We start from the raw sequence: 25,762 nt of genomic DNA, 5'->3' as shown, positions 1-25,762 counted from the left end.
TTACACTCCCTACATTGGCTGCCTATTCGGAAGTGGATTGTTTTTAAAGCACTTACACTGGCTCATAAGGCACTCCACGCTCAGGGAGCTGAATATATTCAAAAACGTCTTGCTTTCTATAAACCATCAAGATCCTTAAGATCGGAATCTCTCGGCCTTGACATTGTCCCTGCTGTTCGGAAAGCAAGGGTGGGGGGATGTTCTTTTAAACGTCTGGTGCCCCAGCTGTGGAATACCCTTCCTCTGTTACTCCGCAGTACCTCGAATCTTCTAGCCTTCAGAAAGGGTCTGAAGACGTGGCTTTATGGACAGTAATCTGTTTGCCCTTTTTCTTCTTTTTGCCTGCCCTTTGTAGTATGCTGTGGGTGAGAAAGCGCCGGGACACTCCTCGGAGTAGCCGAGCGCTATATAAGTCACTCATAACATTAACATTAACATTAACACGTGGGGAGACAAACAGGATAAAAGATGTGCACGCAGGGATTTGATCCTTTACTGTGGTTTGATACACTGGGAACTTTTTTTTCTCACCGCCAGTAAAGTCAGTCCCCGCATGCACATCTTCGGTCTGTCCCATGAGGTGCCATGCGCGCTTGTTTTCATTCCAACCTGAATTACCACTTGCGCAAACGTGCCCGGAGTAAAGGTGACATTTTACAGCTGGCATAATGGCGATGTTTGAAAGATAGAACAGAAAATGGGCGAGGCGATACCCTTCACTGTACTTGGTCAAATACATGCAAACTCCTCTTTTCTTGAAGGCGGCTAGCAAAATATTTATTATTAGTCGTGGTGATGCCAGTGAACACTTTGGGGGGAGAAAGCACAGCGTTTCTTGTTTTCAATGCATCACATATTTAAGAATTGTCGTCAAGCAGTCATTCTGGCTTTTGGCCTCTAGTTGGCGCAAAAACATTCACCTGCAAACATTTGAGGTGTAGCACTGTCCAGGTGTCCAGCTTGAAACCCGTGGTCTTCTACTTCTCGCATTTATTCATCCCTCGTATTCGCGTGAACAGAACAGGCTAGTGATCTTGCTCGTAGCCCCCGGGCATAGACCACACTTTCCTTTCACGCTGGGCTCACGCAAAATCATCTCAGTTTCCGGCAGGCACTCCAGGACTTTTTGATTCATTCCTGTACATGGATCCAGTATCTTGCTTTTTGGGTAATCACTTTAAGGTTTTATACCTCTAGGACACCCCTAACATTAATAGGATTGACTCTTAGAAATAAAAATTAGGTAAATACCCTAAATGATTTTTCCCTGCAGTGCTGTCATCATGCTGTCAGATTGGCGGTCATGCTTGATAGCGTGGAGAAGCCTTGAAACTGACCTCCTATCTGTATGTTGCGCTTTAAACGATACGTTTCCGTAAATACAGGTTTTGTTTTCAATCGGTTTTCCTATGAAAAATCTGTAAAAATCTGTCGACTTATAGCCAAAGTTAGGATTGCCTCAGTAGCAGTACCTTCAAGCCTGGGCAGAAGGGTTTAACAACAAGGTACGATGAAGCTTGGAGAGTAAACATTACGACGGAAGGGGAGTGGGGGTCGGTCAGTCACGTGCCATTTCGCCATCTTTAGAGCGTGCCCCCACTCTCCCTCAGCCTGTTCCTGGTTAGCTTGTTATGACGCGTCTGCTTTGAAATCTGGGGACCCTCTTCCCTCAACAACAGGTCTGCTCTGATCTCCCTCCCCTCAGAGTGTCACATTCCCTTGGTCCTGAGGGTACCAGGGGCACTGAGAGGGTGGGAGAGGGCCTGAGGCACCAGAGGCCGCCAGTCTGTCATGGGGCTACCGAAGGGGGACAAGTTGCTCTGAGTGGACCGTAGGTGGATGGAATTTGTTCCAGGCCCCCAGGGGAAGTCATTCCCCAAGGGGGTCAGAGGGTGGGCGGTTAAGGTGTGACGAAGGGCGCAGCGGAAGTGTGTGCTGATGGCCTGTCAGGATAAAATGAAATTTTTCTCAGGGTTTAAAATAGACTTTGTTTTTCCTCTGAAGTTACATTTAGTTTTTCCTTGAACAACAGGGTAACTTTTCATGCTGACGTCTGTGTTGCGGGATTTGGTGTAGGTAGAGAGGCTCATAAAGCCAGTAACGTAGCTCAGTGCACTAATGCACCCATGCTTGAGATCTTTGTATGAACTCGGAAGACCTAGGTTCCAGTCACAACGGGGTTCACTTACCTGCTCATTTTTCCGAGGTTGATAAAATGAGTCCCATCAACTTGAGTAATAAGTAGCGCTTAAAAGGAAGACAGTGCATAAACTCTTACAAATTAGTTCTAATTGTTGATAAAATTGTTATAATTACTGTACTCAAGAAGTCTAAGCACCTATGTTGTGGGCACTTACAAGCTTAAACATTAACGTGTTTGGCTATATTTATTGTGGTACTTTGGCCTGGTTGGTGCAGTTGGATGCCACCTACCTGGCATTCTTGGTGTAGTGAGAGTCTGGGTTTGGTGAATTCAGAAGCTCTGATGTATCTGGACCTTGACCCTTATCACTAGATTTGATGTGGGGAGACCCTCTGCCAGTGCCGCCTTTTTTTTATACCCTGGTCTCTATGCCTCAATACGGTGAGGTGAAAGTCTCGGACCTGGACCTATGCCGCTGGCCGAGCGACACGGAGGGGAGCATGGGCGGGACAGCGCCTTAGTCCCACACGTTGCGCGAGAGGAGCCTGCAGCGCGCCAACCCGCCCCCTGAGGCGCCCTCCTCACCAACGGCCTATGGGAGGGCTCTCCTACGGATGGGGGCGTTCCCGAGGATATATAGTAAGCCCAACAACTTTTCTCTGCCTCTCCTTCCCGCATCGGTTCCTGGGCTGCTCTGCGCTGTTCGTCGTGTTGCTTCGGTCGGTTATTACAGAGGTATGTTGCTACTACTCAGCCTCCCCCGGCCCCGTCCCTGGGCATGACCAGGTCGATGGGGCCCAGTGGTGCAACCACGGGGGGGTAGGTAGTGGCGGTCGATTGAGCGGCGGAATCAGGGAATGAGCCGGGTTTCCTTGTCTGGGGGGCGCAGGTTTTGGGGGGATCTTTGTTGCACTTGGAGGGGCCTGGCCCTGGCCTGTGCTGCATCGGGGGGTGCTTTGAGTGTGCTTTCCGTTGCGGGGCAGACGGGGCGGGGCCGTTTTGTGTTTCCGGCTGTTCGCGCGGCCACGGGGCTCGGGCTTTGGGTTTGTGGCGATCCCTTGTCATGGGCTTGGGTGTTGGCGGTGGTGTCCCGTGATGGCGGTGGATGGGGGGGCGATTCGCGGGGCTCCTGTGCGTGCGCAGGATTGGCTGGCTCTAATTTTGACTCCGGATCTATCTGGGGTTTGAGTGGAGCCGGTCGGGCCTGTGTGTGCGCGGGGGCCCCGCGGGTTGCCCCCTGGGCTGCCGCCGTCGTGGGGGGTCGCCGTGGGCATTCGAGCTTGTGGGCGGGGTGTCGTTGTGGACTCGGGACCCGGTCCGTGGGGCTGCGTGGGCGGATGGGGGACGTGGGGTGGCTCTGTTTTGTCTGTGCTCGGGGCGGGGTGCGGTCCGAGGTGCGGTCCGTGGCGGGGGTCGGGGCTGGGCTTCTTTGGGGGTGGCGAGGATCGTCCCGGGGGTTGCGCCTTTTTGGTCAGGGAAACCCTCAGGTAAAGGAAAGGAAACCGAGATAGTTTATTAAACTCTGTTAAGACATATATGTGGATTTGCATTTTCATGGTGTACACATAATCACTAAGGCTTAATGTATATGATTTCGCATTTTCGCTGGCAACCATAGAGGTCGCAAGTGTTCGCAATTATTTACAACCCCACTGATCCCCCTAAGGCAGCAACAGTGTCACGGTGCTTAAACGAGTTTGCTTGAGGTCTTCTGTGGCAAGTTCCCGGCATGCACGTGGTGGCGCACCGAACAGCATGGAACAGTTCTCTGCTGGCAGGCCGCTAACAATTACAAAACGGAGCATTAGAACTCCCAGACCGACATAGATTTTCAGTCTGGGACTACAGACGGAGTCGCAGGGGCTCTAGTGGCCTTCCGGTAATCTACTTCCGGTATCGCGCTCGCCAGTTTGAAAAATAAATACATATGTCTTCCGGGCATATGGTACATTCACCTCCCGCTCTTTTTCACGCATACATGTAGTAGTGTTCCCTACATGTAGTGGTGTTCCCCCGAATTAATGGTGTTCTTTTAGTCACGTGTTCATTCTGGTCTATCACGTCACAGTACAAGGAATGCCCTTTGTTGTGAGTCTGCACCACGTGCGAAGGGGAAAGTGCAGTTGTGCCGAGTTTCGGTTAATGAGTTATAAACCAAAGGCAGGCCCTTATTGTTTGATTGTTGGGAGGAGTGAGTGTAAAGTGCGGGGCAAGAACGCTCAACCCGAAATGTTCCTTTTAGAAAGGGAGTCTAAACCGCAATGTACCCTGACTGGCCAAACTTCCAGCTAATATTTTACACTTAACAGTCACCCGTTTTAGGGCATAGTTGCACCTATTTGTTTTATACATTTAACATCGCCTATCGCGACAGTCTACGTTGGGTTGGGGCTAGCACTTGGCAGGAGTAGCAGGGTAGTTGGGGGAACAAGCAGCAGTGGCCCCCTGGAAAACTCATTGGGCCCTGACAAGACAAAATAAACACTGCTCTCAAGAACCGCCATCATGGTTTCGGCGGTCATGAGACCCGAACACAGTTTCCCTAGCGAAGTGCTGGCGCACCGCTTTTGCTGAGAAACGACGTCAACTCGGTAATTGTGCGAGACATCAATGCTTCTGAACCGTAGACGGACTTGGTTGGTGCTGGCTGCCACGCACGTGCTACCTTGCGCGTGGCACGTTAAGTATAAAACCCGAATGAGAAGAAGCCGGGTCTCGGCATTGCAGGTGGCAAAGTCACGGCAGTCGGGTGGTAATTGTCCCCCATGAACTAGCTCTTTCTCCTTTTGTGTACGGAGCCTTGACTCTGGCACTGGGCCCGCACAGGCCTATTCTACAAATAAAATAATTGGTTGAGACGATCGCATTAGGTGGTTACTTCGCGGCTAATTTTAAAACGTTTGCCCTATGTAATGGGGAATAACGTGCAAAAATGTTTTTTGCAGCCTTGTTTTCCGACAGCATCACAAGCATCACATTTGGGTGTACACACTTTCCTCCGGGTAAAACCAACTAGAAATTAGCCAACATTCTTTTCAGCAGAGAAATGTATGCAAATACCGTTGTCCTTGTGTTTCACAGGTATGCTGCTGCTGCTTTGTGCTGAAAGGCCACAACAATTGTATTGCACTACCCATTGGCACAGAAGCAGAAGTCGCCCGGGTACATGAGTGCCATACTTCCATCCACGCAAGCATTGACCCGCGCACTGCTGGCAATATCGCAATACTGCAACTCTCCGGAATCTCAAAATTGCATGTGTCTTATATGGTGCAATAATAGTAGTCAGTTTGGCAAGGGTGCAATTATATTATCCGGCTAGAAATGCATTACAAAAAGACGGGGGAGACTTATGTGTGATCCCCACTTCCTCTGTTTGTGCTATGTAAACCCGGGTAGGCAGTCTTCAGCAGTACCCACAGGTACCGGCACCCGGCTAGGGAGGGTGGGGATAGGCATTGGCTGAATGGTCACAAGTCTGTTGATACACAATTGCAGTGTGCAGGATGAGTAACGATTGTGCCGTTCTTTCAGATAACGTTGGGAACACGTCGCAAGGATTAGCAGCTACTTGGGAAAAAGGCGTAGATCAACAGGGAATTGCTGAGGGCAAGGTCCATTGGGTCAGCTCATTGAACAAATGGTCAGTTTGGTCGCGACGTACAATTCACACGCGGGTAATGCGGTGCCACGTAAAGGAGTGGTACATTGTATAACGCGGGTTTCTTTACAGGTGTGCTCGCATGCAATATGGTTTGACGATGAATAATGCAGTGTTGTTTTACAGATTGCGCTCAGGAAGGCGGGCAAGGATTGGCAGCGGCTGAAAATCGGAAAGAGCAGCAGGTAAATGCACAGGTTGCAGATGACGGTTGGTTCCTGAAACAGGAACAGGTGGCTGCCAGTGGAAAGGACGCAGGCCAGCAATCCTGCTAGGAAGGCACGATGCCACGGAGGGGGGGTAGTGGACACGGGAATGTGTGGCTCAACTTCATGTACTTTCTCATCTGTAGGGACCCGGAAGGGTAGAAGCCTTCGCAATGAGCACCCGTGGCTCCGCGTTGTCTCAGGATGGGCTGTGGGCGGAATTCTTGGCAGTCGCGCTGACTAAAGGGCCAGCATGGGCACAAGGTTTCATTGAAGCGCGTAGGCTAGAGGAGGCTGGCCAACCTGGGGCCCCAGAGGACGCTCCGGGCACCTCGGGAGAGGGGACGCAAGCGGAAGATCACCCGGAAAGAATTCCCGGCCGTGCCAGCGCGGAACAATCAGCCGGCGTCACCCCCCCCCCCCGCTGCGCTACCAGCGGAGTTGCCCGTGGTACCTATTGCGGTACACCAGTCAGCGGCAGGAATAACAGACTTGGCCCAAATGGGTAAGACAATGGACGATATGATGGGTTTGATGGCAATGTTTCAAAAACGTTTAGACGCCATGGCGGCAGCACAAGAAAGGTTGGCCCCACTTCCTGGGCCGGCATCAGTGGATCCAGTGAGTCAAGTATGGGCTCAGTCATTGCCAGCAGGACCGCAACTGCTGGCAGGGTCACCATTGTTGGCCGGACCAACAGTGCTGCCGCCCGCCACTCCGGTCGTCAACACCTTTAACACTCAGAGTGTCTCACCAGTCACCCAACAGAGGGCAGACACCATGGTGCCTCAAAGTGGCGCCCCTATTCTCACGGCCCCCCCTCAGATTGTCAATGCCTTTAACTCTCAGAGTGTTTCAGCAGTCGCCCAGCAAAGTGGTGCTCCCGTGGTTCATCGAAGTGTGGCCCCCATTGTTCCTCTAACGGTCACCCCGCAGATTGTCAATGCCTTTAACTCTCAGAGTGTGTCAGCAGTCTCCCAGCAAAGTGTTGCTCCCGTAGTTCCTCAAAGTGTGGCCCCATTGTTCCTCCAAGTGCTGCCCCTGTCGTACATCAAAATGTCACTCCCAGTATCTCTCAGGTGACCACCCCCATAATGCCGCAGGCTATCTGCCAAGCACCTGCCACAGAGGGGGCAGCATCGGGCACGGTGAATGGTACAAGTGGCGGGGTTGGTTCAGGGGGGCTGGCTCAACCTACATCGGGCGGGGCCTCTTCAGCTCCGGTGGGGACGTGTCAACCAGCTGGCTTGGGGAGACCGGGCATGAAGTCAAAAGGTGGCTGCTCCCTGGCCAGACAGGTGCCTCAGGCGGCTAAGGAAGGTATATGGAGGAGGGAATATATTGACATATTGACTCTGTTAATGCATGACAACGCAGGTGCTGACACGAGGAGGATGGGGAAGAAAGAGGAGGACAAGGTTAGATTTCAGCGTTGGCCCAAAAAAACTATTGAGAACTGGACCGAGGCCTTCAACATATTAGCAGCTATCATAGTACAGTAGGACCCAGCTCAGAGCAAGGCCTTGATGGAGTATGCCAACTCCATCCAACAGGGGGCAAGAGAGTCAGGAGGGATGGGCTGGTTCTCGTACGATCAAGAATTTAGGAAGACCATGGCCAGCTGCCCAGACATAGGGTGGGACCACACGGACATTCAGCTCTGGTTTAAACATATGTGCAGGACTGGGAATAGCAAGAGGGAAACTTTTCATAGAACACAGAGCGAGGGTGACACAAAAAAGTGGGAGCACGAGCAAAAGTGGGAACAGTATCCAAGGCGGTCCTTTCAGCAGCCCTTTCGGGGGGGGCGGGGAGGGGACATGGAGCCGGAACGAGACGTTTTAACTCAGGGACCTGCAGAATGTTCAATAACGGGATATGTACCTGGGGCAGGGCGTGTAAGTTTGCCCATGAATGCAGCAAATGCGGTGCCCAGCATGCAGCAATCGCCTGCACCAGCGGCCAAAATTCCCCCCCGCTTCGACCCAGGGAGCGGATGGCGCACGACAATAGGTTACCTGAACAACAGAAAGGACGGACTGAGCATGACAACTAGACAAGCGGCAGGCTCCCTTTGCAGCATAGAGAACAGGCAGAGCGCATCAAAGGCCCACTTTTCTTAGTGTCACAGTGCGGGGGATGGACTGAAATCAGCAATGAAACTGGCAATGACGTAGGTCCTTGAAGTATCTTCATTAATGAATCCAAGATACAGGAAGATGTATTAAATGAAGTTTAATCCAGGAATAAAGATCCCATCCACAAACAATGCCAGCAGACATCAACTGACTGAAATTAGAACATTCCCATGTCAACATAATATGACATAACTAATGACATCCTTAAGATTCTATTAAAGCTGCAATGTTACATATTACAGTCCTCAGCCGGGAATTGGGACGGAGCATTCCAAGGGTCCATCTCCCATAGTGTTGCAGAACATCTTACCATTGCTCAGGGTGTATCCACTCGTAAAAGAGCAAATGCTATTAGTTGACGGCTTTGTTGACGGTTTTAGAATTCCTTACTATGGCCCCCTTGGCCCCAGGGACGCCTTGAATTTGAAATCGGCTAGGGATTTGCCACAGGTGGTCAGTGACAAGATCAGGAAGGAGGTTGACCTGGGGAGGGTGGCAGGGCCATTTCCTTCACCCCCGTTACAGAATTTTTTAGTTTCTCCACTAGGTGTGGTTCCAAAAAAGCAGCACGGGACGTACAGGTTGATCCATCATCTGTCCTACCCGGAGGGCAATTCAGTCAATCATTGGTTGGAGGAAGGGGCGTGTTCGTTCTCCTATTGCTCGCTGGACATGGCCATTGATTTGATTAGGAGAACAGGCAAGGGAGCGTGCTTAGCCAAGGCAGACATCGAGTCAGCATTCCGCCTTCTACCTGCTCATCCGGACAGTCAACACTTGCTGGGTTTCAGGGGGTATTCTTTTTCGATCGCTGCATGCCCATGGGTTGCGCGGTCTCATGCGCCTTCTTCGAGGCATTCAGTTCCTTCCTTAAGTGGGCCCTCACGGCCAGGCATGGTATTTCCCAAGTCACCCACTACTTGGACGATTTCCTCTTTTTGGCAGGGACGGTTCCCAGGAATGCGCAGAGGCCTTGCAAGCCTTTGATGTCCTGTCAGAACATTTAGGTGTTCCTTTAGCACCAGGAAAAACTTAAGGGCCTGCACAGGTACTGACATTCCTGGGCATAGAACTTGATACCATTAGAGGAGAGTCCAGACTCCCAGCGGACAAGGTGTGTGACCTGAGACAGGACATTAGTGCAATGATTGGAAGGGGTAGTGCAACACTGGAGGTGGTACAGAGTCTGTTGGGCAAATTGAACTTCGCAGCGAGGGTCATACCGGCTGGTAAGGTTTTTTCCCGCAGGTTGGCAAAGGCTATGGCCAGCGTGAAGAAGAAGCATCACTTAGTACGTCTGGGACCGGGGTTGAGAGCAGATCTGCACATGTGGGATGAGTTTCTGAGGAGTTTCAATGGCACAGTGATATGGAGGGCTCCCTGGGAAAGCAGCCAAGGCTTATGTCTATTTTCAGATGCATCCGGTAGTGTAGGTTTTGGGGTGATCTTTGGAGAAAGGTGGTGTGCCATGAAGTGGCCGGATGCGTGGCACAAGAAAGGGGTGACTGCAAATATAACTGTCCTGGAACTATTCCCCATTGTGGTGGCACTGCATTTATGGCCAGAAGGACTGGGCAACAAGAAGGTGGTGTTCTGGTCGGACAACCTAGCCGTGGTCCAAGCCAACAATGGTCTGAGTGCTAACTGCCCTTTAGTTTTAAGTCTGCTGAGGGAATAACATCGAGTTCAGGGCTAGGTATGTCGAGGGTGTCAAGAATGTGGCAGCTGACGCTCTCTCTCGCTTTCAGCTGTCACGATTCCGAGAGGCATGGCCGCAGGTGGGGGAGGAGATACACCATTCCCGGTAACCCTATGGCGACTTCTTCAGTGGGGGAACGGTTGAAGAGGATGGGTCAACGTTCCCTGGCCCGGACAACCAGGAGAAGATATGCGTCCAAACTGACCACTTTCCGTGCAGTGATTCTGTCCCTGGGAGCATCAGCCTTAAGTACAAGGGAACAAGTGGAGGTTTTTGTAGTATGGTCAAGGGAGACTGGCAAGTCACACTCCTGGGTGTGCAGCCACCTGGCAGCGCTTAAACATGAGACCCAATTAAATGGAGAACAGGATCCCACGGGGGCATTCAGGATTAGGGCAGCACTGAAAGGGTGGGCCAGGGATGAAGTCAGGTTCCCCGACAGAAGGGCAGGAATCGAGTTCCCCGCTCTCCAGCGCATGTTGGACATGGTGCCGTCTGTCACGAATTCGGCATTCGAGGCACAGCTCTTCTCAACAGCCTTCTGCTTGGCGTTCTTTGGTGCCTTTAGGGCCAGCGAGCTGGTGGCCAAATCCAAATCTGACAGATCAGGGAGAGCTTTAGACATGATGGACGTCTGCGCCAGGGATTCATTAGTGCTGTGGCTACGCAAATCCAAAACTGATCAGGCGGGGAAGGGCGTGGCCATCACGTTACATGCGTTTGAGGATCCCAGGTATTGCCCGGTCACCTTGGTCAGGGAGTACCTGAAGATCAGGCCTCTGTTGGCGGGCACCTTCTTAATTCATGGTGACGGCACGCCATTGACCAAATTTCAGTTTGAGCGAGTGATGGCAACAGTGATGGCCAGGGCTGGCTTGTCAGATACTGAGGCAGGTCATACATTTTCCAGCCATTCATTTAGGATAGGGGCGGCTACCGCCGCATATAGGGCCAGGCTGGGCGAGGAAGGTGTCAAGAGGGTGGGGAGGTGGTCGTCCTCTTGCTATCAGCGATACGTCCGCCCCTGAATAATTCTGGCCACAGGGGCCACGCTCATTCACGCAAAATAGGGATGATGAGCCATTTGAGCGGCAGGCCATGGTCCCAGGAGCAGGCCATTGTGTGTGTTGTTATGTAGTTATGCAAAGCCAATTTTTTATTTGAAGTGCAGACATTTATGTGTAGACGTGATAAAAGCAATTTTCGCTTGTAGTGCAGTGTTCATTTGTAAAATAAAAACATTAATGTCAACGGTGTCTTTTCTTGCAGCTGACTGTTGCGTGTGGGTGATGGGCCATTCTTACGTTACCAGGCTGGAACAGTGGGCGCTATGCAGGAGATGGGACTTGGCATTAGCAAGGACACAAATTCTATGGCTGGGTTTCCCGGGAATGAGATGGGGTCAGCTGAGGCGCAGGCTTGACCAATGCCTAGTAGCACGGGGCGGGCCTCCCAACATCCTCATTATCCACCTGGGGGGGAATGATCTGGCCACAGTGGGGAGGAGAGCCTTACTAGAAGCCATGCAGAGGGATGTGACAGTTATAACTAACCAATTGGGAGCTACGGAGTTAATATGGTCGGAAATTGTCCCCCGCAAGGCATGGAGGGGAGCACGGTCAACAGTTGCTATAGAACAAGGCCGGAAGAGGGTCAACAGGTCCATGCAGAAATTCATGGAGAGGAGGGGCCTGGGGTTCATTAGGCATGCGCTGATACAGGAAAGGACGGAGGGATATTATGAAAGCGACGGGGTGCACTTGTCTGGGCTGGGTATGGATGTCTTTCTCCTAGACTTACAGGAAGCCCTGTCAGCGGCAGGGTGCCAGTAAACGGGTAGGTGGGGGGCTCTGTCATCGACGGGGCCTCCTCCAGAGCTGTGGCGGAGTCACAGGGCGATCTGGAAGCAGATGGACAGTAGGGGTACCTCTGCGGCAGAAGGATACAGTCTAAATACCTCTGCCTGGCACAGTAAGGGTACCTGAGCAGAAGAACCTGGAGCCGAGGGGGTTCCAGGAAACAGCGTCGGCGCCCCGTTAGTCCTTCGGGCGGTCGGGGGGCCTGAACCGACCGGGGGTGTGCCTCATCGCTCCGCCCTGACAGGGGGGGCGGGAGTAAACGAAATAAAGTGAAAATTTACTGCACCGTCTAAGCATCGACTCGCCGTGCAAGATGGCTCCTTAGGCATGTGGGTCAGCGAGGGGCAGCGGCATTGGATCGCCTGTAAGATGACCCACCTTATCAGCTACTTGTTGTACGAAATAAACCTGCACCACTGCTTTCCCACAAATATGTCTCATGAGTTTCCTTGGTATGTAAGTGTTAACGTGCGCAGTGCGGAGCGAGCGCTGGCGGTGTGGGCACTATTAATGGAGTTTGTGCATTCCAGAGCATAGACCTTGGCCTGTGTGACTGAATTTAATGCATTGAAAAGGTCAGACACTGGTGCGTGAGGTTTTGTATTGTGAGCCTTTGACACTGGTATATGTATTTGGTGCAATGATAGGTTCAAGCATCTAACTCTGTTTTTGAATTTGGTCCAGTGAAACGTTCGAGCCGAGGCTCTCTTGCTGGATTTGGTTTCCTTACTAGAGACAGGGAGTTGCAAAGGATTGAGGGTATGGGAAATAAGGTCTTTCCATCGAAGAGCCTTTCCCTCTGTACCACAAACACAACCCGTATTTTGATCTCTTATTTCCATGCAGTGTGGGAACTGGTGTAAAGGCTTACTTTAAACCTTTCCGTCCACTTTTGTGACTATTATGCAGTTGTGCGTGATGGACACAACGCGGTCAAATGTACCCTCCACTACGTCTGGATACAGAGGATTGTGTGCGTGATCCATGGGCTCTTCTGCCACGAGCCGCTGCCATACATTATTACATTCCACTGGCTTTTTGGGTTATCTCCAGGCCAACCCCATGGACATGACTTTTGATAGAGTTTGACTCTTTGGCGTTAAGGCTATCTCAGCAACGGACAGCTACAAGCAAGGTTTATCTTTGGCTCCGTTTTAGGGAATGTTTTTTTTCTTCTAGCCAGTTTCACCAGTAGTACAGAATGTAAAGAGGATATTTCAGGGGCCTGTCTTATGGGTGGCACCTGCCATCGCAGCATGTGTAGCTGCCCAAATTATTTCACAGATAACGAGGGGTGTGGCACAGCCAAGGGCCATTAAGAGCTTCAGCACAGTCCTCTTTCTCCTCTTCCCTGGCTCCTTCTGCAAAACCATTTTAATTTGCACTGCAAGGAGCATGTGCGGTCTCTTGGGCAGTAGGGTGTCCTTTCATTTAACTTGAATGTATGCGTTGGCCATGTTTGTTGGGTCCTTAAATGTATCATGTGCACATAGACATATGTGAGTGAACAATGTGAGATCGCAGGATCTGCGGATGCATCTGTGGAGTGGGGGCAGTGGGGGGACCTCGTGGCGGGCTTCACAATAAAAAGGTGTCAGAAAGACAATGACGGAGGAGAGCGGGGGTGTATGAGGGACGGTTAGTGAGTGAGATGGGCAGGGTCCAGCTTCGGATTGGTAACGGGAGCATTCGGGCAATGCCCGAGGGGCCGGTGTCCAAGTGCTGCTGTGGACCTCTTTTTTTTAGCACTCTGGGGGGCCATTTGGGCACTGTCTCTATTGTTCGAATACAGCCAGCGGCCCAGTGGGTGCCTGAGTGGCATTTCTAGAGGTAGATGGGCGCTCATTACCTCCGTTTACCAAGAGGTGTCACTGCCTTTGTCTCGCTGGCCGGCCCATTAATGTGTGCACATACTGAGCGGGGGCAGGGGCCCTGAGTAGAAGTGGCCTTACTTGTTTCACCACTGTAAACTAACACGTGCATTTTTTTTTTACCCCCCTTCTAAAGTTTTTTTATAAGTTTACGCCAAAACAGTGATTTGAGGAGTGATTATGCAAATGTGGGCCGATTTTTTTTTTTGCATGCCCGGGCTGATTTTCAATCCCAATCCAACCCTGGCAGGGTCTGTGGAGGGGCCTTCGAGTTAAATTAGGGGGTTGTTTTCTCAGAAGACATGCAGGCTGGAATTTCTTTTTGGGGTGGAGGGACAGGGAGAGGGATAATAATGTTCCAGATGTGGGGCTCTAGGTTTCAGTAGAATTCAATATGTTGGAGCCTGTCTGCTGTCAGAGCTCTGTTGGTGGTTGTTAGACTGTGTGTTGTCAGTCAGATGTGGGAGTCACTAAATTACTAGTACTTACGGAGTGCGTGTGTGTTATCACAGCTGTGAGGGTCTAAGATTGTGTGTTTTCAGTCTCTCGTTGCGGGAGTCTGTGTGTTGACAGCAATCACATTTTGTGTGCCTGTTAGTGGTTACATGTTGGTTACATGTTGTTGCCAGGCCTGTGTGCCCCTCAGAGGTGCTGTGTCCAATTGTTTAATTTTGGAATCACTGTACTTCCTTGCACCCCCACACCTTCATCACCTTGTCCCCTTTACCCGCTGAGCTGCCACCTTCCCTTGTTTTATTTCGGATCTCTTTGTCATCCCCCACCACACACACACCCCATGCCGCAGTCTCCACCCCCGGCAGTGTGGCACCATCTCCTGCCTCGCCCGACCCCCTCTTCTGGAACAGGTGTGCACGAGGAGACATGCTCAGGGGTCTGAGTGTGACATAGCACAGTGAATTATAAAGGACATATGATTCCTACACCTTGTAACCCTCACTGCGCGTTACACACCCTGTACATTGATTTACACACATTTGATTTATTGTCAATATATAATGTGTGCACGTGATGTAAAGCGCTCCAACACCCAGCTTTGGGATGAGTTGCTCTATAAGAGAAATAAAACGAAATAGTGGTATTTAAATTGTTATTTGTGAAAATATTATAACAGGCCAACAGCACCTTTGGCATTCTTACAGTGCAGACATATCTCTTTTATAACGAGCATTAAAAATGCAATAGATCTCCCCTTTCATTAAGTTAAAGCCATTTGCTTTGCTACACACCAAAACAAATGGCTTTCACTTAATCAAAGGCGAGACCTATTGCATTTTTAATTTTTTTTAATGGTGTTAATCCATTCAGTAGTTCCTGAGAAATGTAGAAAAAAAAGATATCTGAGCACCGAGGAGTGTTTGCAAACCCTCCTGGGCACGAGCCTCACTCTGATTGGCTGCCAACACTCCAAACCAGGAACTGTTGGCAGCCATCTTTTGACCAAGTCACAAGAAAAAGGGTGAAACAAAGATAAAAAACATGAAAAGGGGGCAGGGTACAAACACCCTGACCCGCTAGGTCTGCTCAGGGGATCCCACAAGGACTCCCAGGGCCAAAAAAAGCATTTAAAAAACAGCAGAATTCGGTCTTGAATCTTGCCAATTTTTTTTTTAAATGAAGAGTGGGTTCTCGTGCTTCATTTTAATGAGGCCCCGGGTGGGCCAGGTCCTGGGGGCAATGCCAAAGTGAAAAATGTGGGGGCCCGCAGGGCCCCCGCCGTCCTGGGGACCGCCACCTCCCTGGAGCTTTGCTAATTATGTGCTGGGGCACATGGCCCCTCTACAGCCACGGGGACCAACACATCCCTGGGGCTTCTTTCAAAATAAATGCGTGGGGGTTCCCAACCCCCCCACGCTGCGCCAGGAGCCGCCATCTCCCTGGAGCTTTTAACTGTATGCGGGGCACATGCCCCGGGGACCACCACCTCCCCGGGACACTCTATTCAAAATCAGGGCTCCATTACGGACCCCAGGCCCAGGGACCATCACCTCCCGGGGCTTTTCAACATGGACAGGGGAGCAGTACGGCCCCCCTCCTGGAGCCCTTGATTCCCCGGGGTACCGCCACCCCCCAGGTCTGGCTCCTGCAATGTCCCAGGGTGTCCACCCCCGGGACATTACTGTTTGATGTGGCAGGGAGGGATGGCTCCCGCCCTGTCACAGCAAACTCTGCTGTGCTTCATTAAGGTGAGAGTAGAGAATCCTGCTCTCGCTTCAATGAAGCAAAGCAGGATTGCTTTTGAGCTCAAAAGCAGTGCCGGCTCCCGTAGGGGGCGGAGAGCCGGCGAGACAGTGGGGGCATTGGGGATCCCCCTACAGCCCTTAACGGAGGGGCCAGGCCCCGGGGGATGGTGCCCCTGAGGCAATATTTGACCTGAGGAGGGGGCCACATGGCCCCCCTCCAAATAATAAAAAAACTTTTTTTGAGGACCCTGTGGCCGAAATTGGCCTCAGGAGTGGGACCATGCGGCCCCCTTCCGCAGTGATGTCATTTGAGATGTCATCAGTGATGTCACTGACCATGTCATGAGTGATGTTATATGTGACATCATCAGCAGTACATTGGGGGGGGCGTGATTTATAATTAGCTCTACTAACTATAACTGGTTTTGTATGAGTGAAATGTCCAACTAACTATAAAATCCCTGAAACCTATGGTTTTGTCAGTGAATTTCAAAGGTTTTTTAAATTCTAATTTCTAACTATAACGTCCCTGAAAACTATGTTTTTTTCAGTGAATTTCAAAGGTTTTTTAAATGCTCATTTCTAACTTTAACGTCCCTGAAACCTATGTTTTTTTCAGTGAAAAAAAAAATATATATATACACACACAGACACACACATATTACCTACTGGCGGTCGCCAGTAGGTAGTTATAGTTAGGATTATTTTGTATAGGGAATTTGCAACATTCTATTGGTAATAACTTTGGCGCCAGTTGGGGAATCTGCCTGAATTTTCCCTCAAATTTGCCTCGCGGCACTCCGCTCCTTCCCTGAAAGTTTGGGGGGGATTCGTCAAGCGGGGTCCGAGATAAAAGGGGGTCCAAAAATGTCTTTTCCCCATGTTAATTTCCATAGGGCGGTTGAACTCAGTTTTAGCCCGAACGGCTTAATGGTTTTCCACCAAACTTGGCAAAATTGTAGGGACTGGTAGCCCGATGTGCCTTTGCTATGTCTCAAGATATGTGCTCCAGTGGATTTTGAGTAATTTAGGTAAAAAAAAATATATATATCTATAGGCGCGCCCCGGTATGCGCACCGGGCGCGCTACGCGAGTTCGCGCGTGGAAAGCTGATTGGCTCCCGGGTGTCTATCAACATTCCAAACAGTCCGGAGCGGCCGCCATCTTGTGTCTCGGTAGGATCGAGACACAAGAGGTGGCATAAACAAAGGGGGAAATGTCCAAAAGGGGGCAGGGTAGACCCCCCTGACCCCCTAGGTTTGATGTGGGGGCCATAAAAGGGCCCCGTGGGGCAAAAAAAAATAATAATAATAATAATTCGATTTGCGCGGGGGGAGCGCCCGGTACGTGCACCGGGGAGCATACCGGGGAGCGTGCCATGGTGAAAACCCAGTGAAACAGTAAAATAATAATTTAAAGTGCTTAGAGGTAGTGATGCATTGCTGGAGGGTGTCACAAAAGTGATGCAACTCCAGCAATGCATCCTTTCACATGGGGCCAGCCCCTTGTGAAAGGGCCTGCATCAGTCTTACGCCTGCTGTGAGGCAGGAGCAAGATTTTGACGCAACGGTGTCCTAAAAGTGCTTGCACTTTATAGTAATGTCACTAAAAACTGGTTGAATGTTCGGAATGATCTCCAATTCCGCTGCACGTCCTCTCCCTGATGTTGTGGCTCCTCCTGTAGATGTAGAGGCACCATCCCTTGGGGGATTACGTGCCAGGTCTCGGACACTCTCCCGGGCATAGTTCTGGGGGTGCCTGCGTTGGACGTGGCGAATCATTGTCAAATTGCCAAAACTGTGCTTCCTTTTTGAGTCTCCTCAGGAAAGCACAGTTTGGCAGATTTTGCATTCTACTTTGGGAGCATTCAACTTTTTTAATCCTTCAGGTATTGAAAAATTTTTCCAAATAAAATGCTCCTTGATCTTGGGCTGAGGAGGCTCTTCCTCAATGAAGCCATCTGAGTCCTCACTACTGCTGGATGGTCTAGCTGCCATTCTTTGCACAAAATGGTAGGACAGAAAAAACAGGTCTTGCTGTCTCCAAAGTGAAAGAAGAAATGAAGGAAATGGGTTGGGTTTTCATTAGTTGTAAAAAAAACCTGATAACAACCAATGAAAAAAGGTATTTTAAGGTCACATGACCAGGGCTTTCATCATTTGGAAACCAAAACTGTCCTGAACCAATAAAAAGTGTTATTTTTAGGTTACATGACCCGAAGCGCTTACGCTACGCGCCCCGGGCGCGTAGCGTAAGCGCGTCGGATGCTTACATTGCACGATCGTATGCGCTTGAGTGCTTCTGGGTGCGTTTAGGCCGTGCGTATCACGCGGACGCGGCTACGTGATACGTCACAATGATGTTTTCGTTCGCGCCAAAAGCGCTAATGGGACGCTCACCGGTACGCGCCCTGGGGTGCGCCGCAAGACTGCGCTTACCGGTGCGCTCACCGGGACGCACACCGGAAGCACTCCAGGGCAAAAAATAAATAAATAAATAAAACCATGAACACCATGAACAATATAATAGTACTACATAAATATACAATATAGGATTCATTATAAAAAAAATAAATTTCATAGCTATAGAAATTTGCTAATAAAAAACCTTTGAAATTCACTGAAAAAAACATAGGTTTGAGGCCCTATATATAGTTAGCAGTTAGCATTTAAAAAACCTATGGAATTCACTGAAAAAAAACATAGGTTTCACACCAGTTATAGTTAGGAATTAGCATTTAAAAAACCTATGAAATTCATTGAAAAAAACATAGGTTTCACACCAATTATAGTTAGGAATTAGCATTTAAAAAACCTATTAAATTCACTGAAAAAACCATAGGTTTCAGGCCAGTTATAGTTAGCTGGAAATTTTACTGACCTAAAACCATTGAAATTCCCATGTTATAGTTAATTGGACTCACTATAACTTGCGCGCCTGCAATGCACTGATGATGACGTCACATATTACATCACTCATGACATGGCCAGGGACATCACTCATGACATCACTGATGACACCATCCTTGTGATAGAGTGACAGACCTCCTTTCAGTGTAATGTAACCCTTGAAACACATATTCAAAAATAGAAACTAACATTTTCAAAAAAATGGAGATGCCCATACCAGTTACAACAACCAATTCAGTAATTCCACCCTCTATATACACATCCACTCATTCACCAACAGTTCTATATAGTCACTCATACATATACTCACTCATCATATGTAGTGATGCACCTATACATCCTGTTACACACCGACAGTCATCCAAAAGTTACTCACACACATACTCACACATGCAAATAAACTATTGAACATCCATTTATTTGCATATACAACTATACACACACTACCACCTTACTTCTAAGGAAACTTACACATACTTACTCTCTTAAAAAAACATACTTATTTAAACAGGAACTCTTACAGTCTCCACTCTCACATATACTCACTTATAAACATCAATACTCACATATACTAGATTAAAACATATGTAGTTACTGATAAAGACACTAGTGAGACAGTCATTCACTCACTAACACACACACATAGACATACTCATCCACCCTTACAATCCTACACATATGCTGTCTATAAAACACATACAAACAGTGAGTCAGTAATTGATGCCCCTATGTGCTAAGTAATACCCCCACCAAACCATACAGACACTATAACTGATACTAAAAAAACATCTAATAACCAATATACACACACATGTAGGTACTCACCAACTCCTGCAGCCACTTATACACAAAGCGAAACACTGATACATATATTTAAATATTAAAAAATTACTCTCTAATATATGTATTCACTAAGATACACTTAATAAGCCAGTTAACCAATCAATTCTTTTTTAAAAAAACATCAATTTAGACACTTATTTAAAAATGTATTCTTCCATCGACCTTTACAAATACATTTGTAAAACATATTTATTTTACAGAAAGACACAGTGAATTTAATAGGTTTTTTAAATGCTGCCGAGATAAAAGGGGCGTCCCAAAACGTGTTTTCCCCAAGTTAATTTCCATAGGGCGGTTGGACTCACTTTTAGCCCGAACGGCTGAATGGATTTCCACCAAACCTGGCAAAATTGTAGGGACTGGTAGCCCGATGTGCCTTTGCTATGTCTCAAGATATGTGCTCCAGTGGATTTTGAGTAATTTAGGTTAAAAAAAAAATATATATCTATAAGCACACCCCGGTACCCGTGTTCCCGGGTGGAAAGCTGATTGGCTCTCGGGTGTCTGTCAACATTCCAAACAGTCCGGAGCGGCCGCCATCTTGTGTCTCGGTACCATGGGTAAAACCCAGTGAAACAATAAAATAATAATTTAAAGTGCTTAGAGGTAGGGTAGCTCTGAATAGAGTTGTTGTGTTGTGTGGGTGATTTAAGTACCAACATGTAGGTACCAATGCAGAGTCTTAAATTTAATGTACACCGTCTCCTCTGTAGATATCTTGCATGTTGTTACAGAAGTTATTATGGTATATGGAATCCATACCATACTCTGTCAGGAAAGCAGAAACAGATCCTTTAGGCACTCCCTGCGAAGGCCTAGGGGATCATGGGTAGTCTATCCTGCTCCCTTATGATGTTTTCAAGTATTACATTTTACTCTCTTCTGAATCTACACAAAATAGGCGGTGATATGGTGCATTAGAGACAGACAGTGAGAGAAAGGGGGCAGGAGATGAAAAAGAAATGTCAAATACACATTGGAGATAATATAGTGGGAGAAAGGAAGTAACTATGAGCAAACTAACTATGTAACACAAAAAAGTTGCACAGTATACTATAAGTCTCACTTTATATTATAATCATTTTGGTACTACTTCATGAATTACATATAAAAATAAATAATGTCTCAAACAATTTTTAATTATTAAATATAAATTTATTCTTCAGTATTTTCAAAATTTAATAAAACTTCCAACATCAGATTGTCTGGAATGTCCTCATAATTTTGATTGCCTGATTCTATTGTTTCCAAACAGTCAATTAATTCTTGGTCCAGAGAGTCATCCATGAAATCCAAGTCATCTATATTTTCTTCAGGATTGTTCTCAACAATAACTTCGAAATAAATATTATTGGACTCTTCTTTCCCTTCCATATTCATTCTGTAAATTGCATAAAAAATAACTATATCAGTAGAGTTAGGGTACTGTTGGGTTTAAGTTCAGACAGGTACTTCTGAGTTTTTAATAGTGAAGTAATTTTTGGGCAGTGTATGGTTTCAGGCAGGAAGTAGAACTATTAAAAAGTGCATGTGATGAAGCCTAAGTAAATTCATAATTATTCCGGAGAAGCCTAACTCAATCCATAACTATAACAGAGCAGCCTATCTCAATCTATAACTATAACAGAGGGACAGTAAATAACTATCAGAAAACGTTTTTCCAAATTAACTTTAAGTGCACAATATAGTTCCCCTTACAAATTAACAACTTACCTTTGTCAAAGCAGTTGAAGTTTTGAGTGAAAATCCTTTCCAAATGTACCTCAGGTACACTAGTCAAAATGGCTGTGTTTCCCTCTCATTTTTCATATATATTCATGTACATAACCAATCAAATGCCAGCACATAAAAGTACAAAATGAAAGTAACATTTTAATTGGTTGTAAATTCTAACACTTTCATATGTGTTTTTGTCATGTAATTTACCTCAGGATATTTAGACAGGGCTACAGCCCAAATGGCTCAATGAAATTCCACCAAATTTGGGAAAATGGTAGGGACTGGTATGTAGTAGGACCTATTCTATATTTGGTGAAAGTGTCTCCAGTGGTTTTTATGTAAATTAACTTCCAACATTTTTGGGGAGCGCTTACCGGTGCACGCTCCGGTACGCACACCTGGAGTCCGCCATTTTGTGTTTCGGTAGAATTAAGACACAAGATGGAGGACAAACAACGTTGGGAATGGGTAAAATTGGGCACGGTAGACAGCCCCTGACCCTTTAGGTTTTCTGAAGGGAGTTTAGGAGGCCCATATAGGCCCAAAAAAATATTTTTTTTTAAAAAAATTCGCAGTGGAGCGCCCGGTATGCACAGCGGGGAGCGTACCGGGAAGCGTACTTTGGTGAAAAATAGTCAAAAAAGTTAGAGTAAGATAATCATTTTGAGTGATCAGAGGTAGGGTAGCCCTGAAAAGAGCTTTTTGATTCTGTGGCTGATTTAGGTACCTACAAGTAGGTTCCAATGCACAGTTTTAAATTCAGGAGGAATATTCTATTCCCCTCATCTGAGAAGTGCACACCATCTCCTCTGTAGATATCTTGCATGTTGTAACACAAGTTATTGTTGTATATTGAACCCATTCCATAGTCTCTCATGTTAGCAGTAACAGATTTATTCACATGTTTCCGTGCTTTCTCAAATTGTGGACAAAATTGGTTGGACCACTTCCATTTCTGTCTTTGACACATATTGGAATATACCAAGGCAGTTTGTGGAAAAAGTGCCATCAATAGACCAAAGGTGTCCTTTAAAAGCATTTCCAGACCTACCCCAGCCAAAGTGCCCAAGTCATTTCCACCACAGTGCACAATTAAGAGGTCAGGGTGTGGCAGATGCAAAAAGGTTTTCACCAATGGTATCAATTGGTGACATCTCAATCCTCACTGGCCAATCCACTTAATGTCCACATTTGGTAAATCAAGGTTGTGAAAATTTCTGATAGCTGCATACCTTTGAGCCCAGTGGATGTAGCTAAGTCCAATAATACAGACAGAATACATAGTGAGAGAAGGTTCTGGTGCAGTCAGATGAAGTGTGGGAATTAAATGGCAGTTGGAACAGTAGGAGTTTACAAAAAAATAACTGTGGAGTTTCACTGCTCTTGAATCACAAGCAATGATTAGTGGATTCAGATAGTTGAAAACTGAAAGTTAGGGTGCATGGTTGTGTTCTGTGAAAGAAGTAATTTGAATGGTTAAGAAAAATCCATTTAAAGAAACATTGCACCGGATAAGCTGGTGTATTGAGAGGTCAAACATTCTTGCTGAGTTCATTTGCAACACTGTAGAATAAACTTTTGAACCTGAGAGTTCAGTGAGGAGGGAGTTGCTATGGTAACAGGTAGGAAGGGCTGAGGGGCGAAGGGCGTTGGTTTGAAAATAGTGAGGGAAGAGTTTTAATTGGTTGACATGAGGCATATGTGTGTAGAATTGGAGGTTTTCTGTGCCAGTCATGGTTGCAGTATCTGGAGTGCATACCTTTTGCTCTGCTAAAGATAAATTGGTGTGCGTGTCTGACACTGTTCTCAATCTCCCAAAGCATTTGTAAAGGTGAGTAATGATTCATTTAATATAGATAGAGACTTGTATGCTCTATGGAGAAGATTTGGAAGCAGATTGTGGTTTTTTAATGTTGCTTTGTGTCATGTTTTTTGATAATGCTTGGTAAAAAGATTTTGCTGCATAGAGGAATTGTATTTTGTAAAATTGAGAAGTTTCAGTAGTTACATGGAATGCATGTACATAGGACCTGTGCTGTGTTTCTTAAATGTGATGTGAAAAACGATTTTGGGGAAAATGAATGGCTTTTACATTTTTGAGAAGGAATAAATAGTGTCTGTATGATTAAATAAATATATTTGAACCTTTCACAATGATGTCACCTGCGTTACCTCAGATTAGGAAGCAGATTGAGCTTCTTTCTTGTTGGTTTGTGTCATGTTTTTTGATAATGCTTGGTAAAAAGATTTTGCTGCATAGAGGAATTGTTTCAGTAGTGACATGGAATGCTTGTACATAGGACCTGTGCTGTGTTTCTAAAAGAATATTTAAAAACCGATTTGGGGTAAATGAATGGCTTTTATATTTTTGAGAAGGAATAAATAGTGTCTGCCTGATTAAATAAATATATTTGAACCTTTCACAATGATGTCACCTGCATTACCTCAGATTAGGAAGCAGATTGAGCTTCTTTCCTGTTGGTTTGTGTCATGTTTTTTGATAATGCTTGATATGAACATATGCAAGATAGAGGAATTGTATTTTGTGAAATAGTGAGGTTTCAGTAGTGAAATTGAATGCTTGTACATAGGACCTGCGCTGTGTTTCTAAAATGTTATTTAAAAAACAAATTTGGGGTAAATGAATGGCTTTTACATTTTTAAGAAGGAATAAATAGTGTCTGCAAGATTAAATAAATATATTTGAACCTTTCACAATGATGTCACCTGCGTTACCTCAGATTAGGAAGCAGATTGAGCTTCTTTCTTGTTGGTTTGTGTCATGTTTTTTGATAAAGCTTGATATCAACATATGCAAGATAGAGGAATTGTATTTTGTGAAATAGTGAGGTTTCAGTAGTGAAATTGAATGCTTGTACATAGGACCTGTGCACTGTTTCTTAAATGTTATTTAAAAAACGATTTTGGGGCAAATGAATGGCTTTTACATTTTTGAGAAGGAATAAATAGTGTCTGTAAGATTAAATAAATATATTTGAACCTTTCACAATCATGTCACCTGTGTTTCGTCAGATTAGGAAGTAGATTGTGCAGATGAGGTGAGGCCTGTCCGGGGGTGTAGATGAGGTGAGGCCTGTTCAGGGTTGCAGATGAGGTGAGGCTTGTACAGGGGTGCAGAAGAGGTGAGGCCTGTGTGTAAGAGTGCATTGGGGGAGAGGCTTCATAAGTCCAGCCCACTGCACTCTTAGACACAGGCCTCACCACCTCTGCTCCCCTGGACAGGCCTCAACTCCTCTGCACCTCTGGACAGGCCTCACCTCATCTACACCCTTGGACAAGCCTCTACCCCACTACACTCTTGAACACAGGCCTCACCTCCTCTACAACCTTGAACAGGACTGATCTCCTCTGACCGCTGGACAGGCCTCACCTCCTCTGCATCCCTGGACATGCCTCACCTCATCTGCACAATCTGCTTCCTAATCTGAGGAAACACAGGTGAAACGTGCAAATATATTCATTTAATCATGCAGACACTATCTAAACCTTGTGAATAATGTAAAACCAATTCATGAGCTCTAAATCGATTTTTAACATTTAAAAAACAGAGCACAGGTCATATGTACAAGCATTTTATTACACTACTGAAACCTCACTTTTTTACAAAATACAATTCCTCTATGCACTAACATTTCTTTACCAAGTATTATCAAGAAATATGACACAAAGGAAGAATGAAAAAGCTTAATCTGCTTCCTAATCTTAGGAAACACAGCTGACATGTTTGTGAAAAGTGCAAATATATTTATTTAATCATGCAGACACTTTCTAATCCTTCTGAAAAATGCTAAAACCATTCATTTGCCCCTTAATCGTTTTTAAATTAACATTAAGAAAAACTGAGCACAGGTCATATGTACAAGCATTCCATTTCACTACTGAAACCTCAGTTTTTTACAAAATACAATTCCTCCATGCAGCAACATTTTTTTACCAAGCATTAACAAAAAACATAACAGAAAGCAACAATAAAAAAACACAATCTGATTCCTAATCTGAGGAAACACACCTGACATGATTGCGAAAGGTGCAGAGGAGGTGAGGAAAGCTCAAATGGCTTTCATGATTGTGAAAGGTGCTGAGGAGGTGAGGCCTGTGTCTAAGAGTGCAGTGGGGGAGAGGCTTTATGAAGTCCTGTCCACTGCACTCTTGGACACAGGCCTCCCCTCCTCTTTTCCCCTGGACAGGAATCACCTCATCTGCACTCCTGGTCAGGCCTCACCTCATCTGCACCCTGTTACCATCAATTATACCCAATACATTGAGGCCTGTCCAGGGGGCACAGAGGAGGTGAGGCTTGCCCAAAGGTCAGAGAAGGTGAGTCCTGTCCATGGCACTATTGGACACAGGCCTCACCTCCTCTGAACCCATGGACAGGCCTCACCTCATCTGCACAATCTGTTTACTAATCTGAGGAAACACAGGTGACATGATTGTGAAATGTGCTAATATATTTTTTTAATCATGCAGATACTTCCTAATCCTTGTCAAT

Source organism: Lissotriton vulgaris, chromosome 4_1 (assembly GCF_964263255.1).
Source record: "Lissotriton vulgaris chromosome 4_1, aLisVul1.2, whole genome shotgun sequence".
Classification (NCBI taxonomy): Eukaryota; Metazoa; Chordata; class Amphibia; order Caudata; family Salamandridae; genus Lissotriton; species Lissotriton vulgaris.
Note: the sequence above shows the minus strand (reverse complement) of the source record.